The sequence below is a fragment of the Eubalaena glacialis genome, chromosome 11 (genome assembly GCF_028564815.1).
Source record: "Eubalaena glacialis isolate mEubGla1 chromosome 11, mEubGla1.1.hap2.+ XY, whole genome shotgun sequence".
Lineage (NCBI taxonomy): Eukaryota > Metazoa > Chordata > Mammalia > Artiodactyla > Balaenidae > Eubalaena > Eubalaena glacialis.
The window spans coordinates 105,624,804-105,632,089 of NC_083726.1; the positions used below are offsets into that span (position 1 = coordinate 105,624,804).

General features: G+C 40.5%; 1 pseudogene; it reads right to left on the bottom strand.

Moving 5' to 3' along the window:
* Positions 1-334: 334 nt before the first annotated feature.
* Positions 335-967, bottom strand: LOC133101746 (calcium load-activated calcium channel-like; annotated as a pseudogene).
* Positions 968-7,286: the final 6,319 nt, after the last annotated feature.

The following is a 7,286-nucleotide window of genomic DNA, read 5'->3' on the forward strand; positions in this document are numbered from 1 at the left end:
TGCTCATGGAGAGCCAACTTCCATGATACATAGCACACAGCACATACTTGAGAGTCGGTCCCACAGGAAATATTCATATAAGCAAAACAAGATTTTGTTTCTCATTACATAAACATCACCCGAGTTTATCTAGTTAACACACTTGTTTAAAAAAAAATAATCTATGAGTAAAAGCACTATCATATTTCTTAGGTGCCATTCTCATTGGAATCATACCAAAAAGTCTAGAAATAACTCAAAACTAGAAAGTGGCCCAAATGTTAAGGCTGCCTATGGCTCTTGCTACAAAGTAGTTGCCAGTCTGATGACAGGAATTATAGGGTTCTTCTTGATTTCAAAAGAATTTACCAGAAGGAGGTGGAGGGCCAAGAAATCCACCTGCCTGCTTGGTGGCAGCTTGTGAAGGGGCAAGGCTGAGAATCTTCTGGATGTTCCGTCCAATAACATGGTAGAGAGAATACACAGGAAGATGAAGGAACAGTCTGTGTTGTCATCCTCCAGCAGACTTCCGTGAGATAGTCCTTGGATGTGGGAAAGGAGGATGAAAGGGGACCTTTGTCACCATTCTACCATCAAATATGGAACTGAACATTCCCATTTGGGCAGTAAAACAAACGCCAGTTGCAAACATGGATTTCATTCAGACCATCTCCGTTGTTATTCTTCAGTTTCTCTTCTTGCCCATTTTCTCTTCCTTCCTTCCTTTCTTTCTTTCTCCCTTTCTTCCTTCCTTCCTTCCTTCCTTTCTTTGTTTCTTTTTTTGTTTCTTTCTTTCTACCAGCTGACTCTTACTGTTTCTTTCTTCTTTCCAGTTTTTTACCCTGTTTTTCCACTTCTGTCTTCAGTCTCCTGTACTTGTCTGTCCTGTAAACCAGGACCCCAGTTACTCCCTTGGTGAGAATAGGAAGCACAAGAAGACAAAGATGATGAGCAGTGTGTCCACGAACCAGGAGTTCATCTGAGGCTTCTGTCTCTACACTTCCATCCCCCGGGGGAGGGGGGGAAGCTCTTGAAAAGCCAGGAGAAGAGAAGAAAAAAACGACTTCCCTAGATTTCAGGATCACAGAGTCCTGAGTCGTTTTTGTCTGTCAATTGCCAAGTGAGATTTTTACAATTATAAACATTCAATAAAAGCTGAAAAAATAAATGTTTGCCCTTCAGAGATCTTCTTTGTGCCTTCCTATCCCCCCTGCTCTGTTCATTAATTACCTGAGGAGTTCTGATACCGATTGCTGAAAAGACTCACAGGACTCAAATCATTTACACTCATGGAACAGTTTTATTACAAGCAAAGGATACAGGACAACAATATCAGGAAAAGGATATGCATTTAAAGTGCCTGAAGATTTCATGTCCAGGTTTCTTTGTCTACTCACTGCTAGGTTGGATAAGACATGCTTTGTCTCCAGGTCTCAAACCACCACTACTGTGTGTGCAAAGCACCTATTAACAGAAAGCCCAAAGGCTGCTCCTGGTCCAGGTCTCTTGTAGTGAGCTGGTCATATTAGACATATTACATTTATGTGATCAGACTTAATTGTCAAACTTACCTGGCTCCGCCAAACCAAGTACAAATCCTAAATCCAATTAGTAAACAGTGCTGATAGGCTGGCGCATCCTACTCCCAAACAACCACAGACCCACGATTTGGCTTTCCTTAATATATTACATAGTGTGGGCGAAAGGTTACTATTATTATGTGCCAGGAAGCTCTGGAAATCAGCATCCCAGAACAGCTGAGATTGTTGCTAAATAACTGATGAGAAGGATAATGTCAGGACCCTTCTCAGTTTCCAGAGCGCCAAAAATTCTTTGAAACCCCGTACGTGTGAAACATCGTTGTTTAATTGAGCTAAACATAAGTTTCCCTGCAAATAAACCCAGCCAAATTTTGAAATACATTTTTAGGAAGTAACTACCTATTCTGGAAAGCACAGCTTGTCATTGTCCGTCCTCAGACTAAGATGGCTTAATCTCTTCTGGCTTCTCTGAAGGCTGTTAATGTATTACTAATTATTCCAATTCCCAAACCCCATACAGTCTTTTCAAAGCTCTCATGCCCTGTAACATCTCTGCATCACCTTCTACTAATGCTGTAGGTATACCTATATAATCGATCTAAATAACCTGGAACGGTTATTTAGATAAATATTTGGAACGGCTAAAATAACAAGCTTTATTTTTTTCCTGTTACACTCAAGATAGTCTCTTTACCAAAAATGCTTTCCTGTTATCTCCACCTTTTAAATTTTTTCTGTCCTTTAAGGTATGACCCCAAATACCTCTTCTTTAATACAGTCTTTCCCAAACGCCAGTCTCCCCTTTGTGACTTTCTTTTGAATTCATTGTCATTTATTGAAAAGAACATTAGGCATATGTAAGAATCCTTTTGATTCTGTCACAGTATGACTTTGAACAAGACACCTCAATTTATCTGGGCCTGTTTCTCTCCTCATACAAATCTTAACCAATGTTACAAATTTTATACAAGTTTGTTGTAACAAATATCATTTAAAAATTTACTCTCTGTAAGTAAGGTTTTTCCACTCCTCCCCAGTTCTGCTTCTGTTAAGAGTTTGCTTCAAATATAGAAACCCATGTTTCGGTGGTAGGATTATGTGCCTTTGTGCTTAAAGTTCCGTGGTATTAACAAGGTTCCTCAGTAAGCCTGCATCTTACTACTTGCCCTTTCTCACTCCTCCCACCACTTGATTTTAGCCCTACAAGTTTTGTTTTGTTTTTGTTTTTGTCTGTGTGTGGGGGGGTGGTTCTGGTTACTGTTACTTGTTTTTTAGTTTATTTGCACCTTGCCCCTACTTTTCCTCTGCTTTGCTGCACAATCTCCTCAACTCCTCCAGCTTTCCTTAGGTAACTCTTATTCAGCTAAAATGTCATGGCCACGATGGTCTTCTCTGTCCCCCTGCAAGGTTGGGTGCCTTAGATTTACTTTCTATTTCATTTGTCACACTTGTAACTTAACAAACGTTATCTGCCAGAAAAGCCTGATAGCACTGTGGTTAAGAGCTTGGGCTCTAGAGACAGCAAACCTGGTTTGAATGTTGCCTCTTCCACTTCTTAGCTGTAATAGTCCCGGCAGCTCTCATCACCTCTTTAAGCAAAAAAACAGATGAAACTCACTTGACATATACACTGGACACATGTTGTATATTTTTAATATTATTAGTCAGCAATGGTTTGTATCACTGACTGCTGTGTCCTTGGTTCCTTCCAGAATACTTGCCAAGTTATAAATAGTTATTGAATAAGTGAACAGAGTGTATGAAAAGATTAAAACATTTTCTTGTGACAGAAAAGTTTGCTTCAGATACTTAAAGGTATTTCTATACCCATTTAAATTACAGTTTTAAAAAGATATTTCTATATTCACAAAATACATGCATACAAACACACATGATACACGCATACACGTTCACACATTTGTGACTTCTTATAATAAGCAATATATATTATAGACATCTCTCATTTTAAAATAGTTTTTATTACTTTAAATTAAAAATATGTACACACATTGAATTTTGGGGGTGTACAGTTCTGTGAGTTTTAACACATATATAGATTTGTGTAACCAAAACCATATTTAGAATAGAGAACATTTATGTGCATCGCTCCAAAAATTCCCTTTTGCTGCCCCTTTGTAGTTAAACCCTTTCTTCCCCTTTAACCTTAGCAACTATTCTTATAATTTTGTCTTTGCCAGACTGTCATGTACAAGCACACCTCATTTTATTGCATTTTGCTTTATTGCGCTTCTCAGACATTGAGTTTTCTTTACAAATTGAAGATTTGGGGCAACCCTGCCTCGAGCAGGTCTATTGGTGCCATTTTTCCAACAGCATTTACTCACTTTGTGTCTCTGTGTCACATTTTGGTAATTCTTGAAATATCTGAACCCTCCACCAGCAAAAAGATTATGACTTGCTGAAGGCTTACATGATAGTTAGCATTTTTTAGCAATAAAGTATTTTTAAATTAAGGTATGTAAATATTTTTTAATAGACTTAATAACACTTAATAGACTACAGTGTAGTGTAACATAACTTTTACATGCCTTGGGAAGCCAAAAAATTTGTGTGATTTGCTTTGTTGTGATATTTGCTTTATTTCAGTGGTCTGGAACTGAACCCACAAGATCTCTGAGGTGTGTCTGTAAATGGAATTATACAGTATGTGACATTTTGAGAATGAGTCCTTTCACTCAGCATGATTGCATTTACATAGAAAATCTTAAGGAATCTACTAAATAGCTCCTAGCACTAATATGTGAATTTAGGAAGATTACAGGATACAAGTTCAACATTAAAAAAATCAATCATATTTTTATATACTAGCAATGAAATTTTTCTCAATTCTTCATCTGTCAAGTAATTTGGATTGCATCATTAACATTGCATCATTTGACTGCTATGTTATGAGAATCTGTATCTTGTTTGAGTCATATGGAGAAGGTGGATTTTTTTGCTTGTTTTGGTATACTGCTACATAACAAGTTACCCCAAACCCAGCAGCTTAAAACAGCACACATTTATTATCTCACAATTTCTGGGGGTCAGAAATCTGGGGGTGACTTAGCTGAGTGGTTCTGGCTCTGGGGCTCTCATGATGCTGCAAAGTGTTTGCCTGGGCTGCGGTCAGCAGAGGCTTGACTGGGTCTTGAGGATTCACTTCCAAACTCCGTTATGTGGATGCTGACAGGACACTTCAGCTCCTTCACACTCCACGGGGTTCCTCATGACATGGCTTCCCTCAGATGGAGTGATCCAAGAGAGAGTGAACCCAAGACTACAGCCACAGTCTTTACACCCTCCAAAGTGGCAAATAATCACTTCTGCTATATTCTATCAGGCCCACAGACCAACCTTGGAACAGCGTGGGAAGGAACAACACAAGGGTGTGAATACCACGATGTGGGGTGATGGGGGGCATCTTGGAAACTGGCTACGGTATTAGGCCTTCAACCCAGTTATGTTTAGGCTGCAAGTTCCTACCTGCTTCCCATGGACTGTGTTTCCAACTCCGCTCAATTTTCAAAGCCTTTGCGATGCTATTCAAATCTGTCACGTGTGCACCACTCAGTGAGCAATCCGGGTCCTGGGGGGTGGTCTGCCCCATAGCTCAGTTCTCAAGCTTTGGTATATAGCGTTTAGGATCATTTCATATATCAAGGGTGAGCCCATGATTTCGTCATCGCCGTATGGGACGCTTTTTTGATCTTTCTCTTCTCAATCTCCCAACACTCTCTGGCACCCAAAGACCTCTTTCTGGTCCTTTGGCTAGAAAACAAGTATTTGATCTCTGCACTCAGCCGCACATTTCCTACAGCTGGGTCCACCTCCACATTCAAGCAGTGGGAAGATATAGAGAGAGAAGAAAACAATTGGGTTTCCCCCTACACACTACAGATTGCTGTTCCTCTTGCCAGAGAGAAGGAATGCTCCTCCTCAGAGCTTTAGATGCCAGCCTGGCCACTGCTGCTGTCCCTGCTTAGCCACCACCCAGCTGGTTTGGGACTGTGGCTTGCTTGAGGTCTTCATTGGGAAAAGAAAGAAAGAAGGTGGGAAGGTGGGGGGGGGTGAGGGAGGGAGGGAGGGAGAAGGAAGGAAGGGAGGAAGGGAGGGAGGAAGGGAGGAAAGAAGGGAGGGAGGGAGGGAGAGAGGGAGGGAGGAAACCAGAGGACCTCCCCTGTTCTCTCCATACTTTATGAGGCCCCACTTCTCACTCCTCAGACCGGAAAGAGAGAGCTTCTCTTGGCACTCTTGCTCTCTATGCCACGTCCAGAGCTCTGCGATTTGAGTTGCTTTTAGTCCAGGCTGGGAGATGAGGAAGGAAACAGACAAACAACCCAGGAAATTCACCACCAGATCATTCGTAATTCAAGATCTCTTTCCTCAATCTTCCTGCTCCCATTCACTTTTCAGAGTCTTCAGATAATTTCTCCATGCATTTTGTCCAGGTTTTTATTTACATGCAGTCTAGGCTTGCCAGATAAAGTACAGGACATCCAGTATAATTTTTTAGTGTAAGTTTATCTCAAATATTGTGTGGGACACACTCTAAAAAAATTAACTGTTTATCTGAAAATCAAATATAAATGGATGGTTTGTACTTTTATTTGCTCAGTCTGGCAATCCTAATTCACTGGGAGACTGGGTAGAGCGTCCTTGCTCCATCTTTCCCAGAGAGGAACTCCCTCTTATGATTTTTAACAGCTGCCTAGTCTTCCCTTGTACGGAGAGACATAATGTATTTAGCCACTCCACTATTGATAGCTATTTACGCAGTTTCTAGTTTTCTTCTCTTTCAAATAATGCCACAGCGACATTCATTTATACTTATCTTTGTGTACTTTGAGTCTGTTTCTTTATGCCAAATAGGGAAGTGCCACTGCCTATCTCAAAGGGTTGTTGTGAGAATCAAATGATATAATGAGTGTGAATATGCTTAGTAAGCTGTTAAAGACTGTAGAAATAACTTCTCAGCACTTGCCTTGTACTGAATTGCAATGGACTTACGAGCATACCTGTTTAGCTTTCCTACCCAATTAAAAAAATTCCATGTGCAGATGGATTTTTGTCTGACACAGCTTTGTAATCACGTCTACCAAGTTCTATCACAGTACTTTGCCATTAAATGACTTTAAATAAATGCTAGTTGAATAAGAGAATGAAAATTTGCCCGTTTCTTCTAACATTCTCTCCCTCCTTGTTTGTTTGTTTATTTATTGATTTATTTGGCCACGCGGCATGTGGGATCTTAGTTTCCCCTACTGGGGTTCGAACCTGCTCCCCCAGCATTGGAAGTGTGGTATCTTAACCAGTGGACAGCCAGGGAAGTCCCTCCCTCCTCTTTTAGATATAGATCATTATTTATGTTTATCTTAGTTCCCTTTTCTCAATTCACCTATTTTTAAAGACTAATTTCCTAAAATCATTGATCTTCAAGTTTTCACATGTGTTTTTGCCAAGTTTCCTGGTGATTCAGATGATTAGCCAGAGCCACGAACTCCTGACCTAATGCACTGTCCCAGTAATGCAGGCATTGGCATTTTTTCTACCCTATCAGAGACTGAGGGTCAGCTGACCTTGTCTCAAACCAGGTGGGGGACTCACTCCTCCAGGATTCCCATGGTTGCAAGTGACAGATAATTCAACTTAAATTAGCTTAAGTGTAAAGGTGGGTACACATGGCTGAGAAACCCAGAGGTAGCACTAGCTTGATCTAATGGCTCAGATGATGTCACCAAGGTGATCACATGCATCTGCCTTCCT